We start from the raw sequence: 1,472 nt of genomic DNA on the forward strand, positions 1-1,472 counted from the left end.
GTTGTGTATCAGACGGCTGAGCGTCAGACTCTGTTGATTGTGCAGTAAAAACATGGTTACAGATATTGTTATAGACTTAACGTGGAAGAAGCTTACCTGAAAAGGGGGGTTTGTCTCTGTAGATAATCTACCCAATAATATTTCTTTATACATGTTTCTTTCTTTGCTTCCTCTACAATGACGGGCATAACAACATGAGTTAAGAGTAAACTGTACTCGGAGACGTGAGGACCAAACTAACATCCCGGTTAGTCGTTTCCCTGTAAATGGTGCTGATGTTTTTCTATTAGAACACGTCTCACTCACCAGTTCAAATATGAGCACCTTTTCTAACATTGTCACACATTCAGTCCCATTAATGCACCAGAGCATTTTGGGGTTATTATCTTGGAGACTGGAGTAGCCGAGGATCAAACCACCGGCCTCACACTGGTCGGTGACCTGACCCAGCTCCTTGTGCTGAACTTACCAACCATCATCATTAGTTCTGAACAGGTCACGTTTGCAAATTAAGTTTAATGAACAACCACCAGCATTTGTAAAAAAAATAAAAAAAATAAAAAATAAAAAAGGATACAGAAAGAAGTTTTATTTAAAACAAACACTTCAGTATATTAAAGTCTGTGGTTGCAGCTGACGTTTCCTGTGAGGAATCAGCCAGTAAACTCCAATGACGACCTGGCTCCACTTCCTCTCATTGTACAGAAACAAAGCCTGAGTTTCCCGTGTGTGGCGCTGTTAGGTCATCCATGTTTCCATAAACCTTTTTCCAAGACTTTCCATGGCCCAATCCAGTGGGCCCTCAGTGTGGGGAAGTATCCCTGTGTGGAACTGAGCTCCCAGCCCAGTGTTCAGTCAGTGCTGCTGGTTTCAGTCATTGTGCACATCCTGTTTCTAAGGTTGGAAACCTGCAGTCAGCTGAGACTGAAGGAGTCACCTGATGATGACGATGAAACGTTTCTCCCACTGAAACGTCCACATGAACAGAATCAACCTTACCTGGATGATTGAGCATCAAGACGTCTCCTAGTTCTGTCCAACACGACCTGAATAAATCCGAGTGCAGCACTTCTGTCATTTCTCTACAACAAATATACCAACAGGTGATCAGCCGTAGCACTCAGCACTGGATCCTTCAGCCTGCGATAAACATGACATGAAACTACATCGATGTAAAGGCACAGCCGTGATGCTAACAGCACCGTGTGACTGACAGTGGAGCTCAGGTGTGTAGGATGATCACAGACGTTTGTGATGCTGCACATGATACTGTTTCTGTAATAGTCCACATTTGCTTTCAACGCCATCACACTTGTTTCATTCACGCAGTCGACTTTATGATGCAGTAGTTCAGTGTGTTGGTCCAGCTGTAGACGATGAGTCACCATCAGCAGATGGAGCGTGTTGCAGAGCGTCACTAGAAACTGAGTAAATATTGAAAGAAGGTGTGTGTGTCCAACAATAAGACGACA

This window comes from Neolamprologus brichardi, chromosome 12, assembly GCF_056152115.1.
Source record: "Neolamprologus brichardi isolate AB-2024 chromosome 12, ASM5615211v1, whole genome shotgun sequence".
In the NCBI taxonomy this organism is placed as follows: domain Eukaryota; kingdom Metazoa; phylum Chordata; class Actinopteri; order Cichliformes; family Cichlidae; genus Neolamprologus; species Neolamprologus brichardi.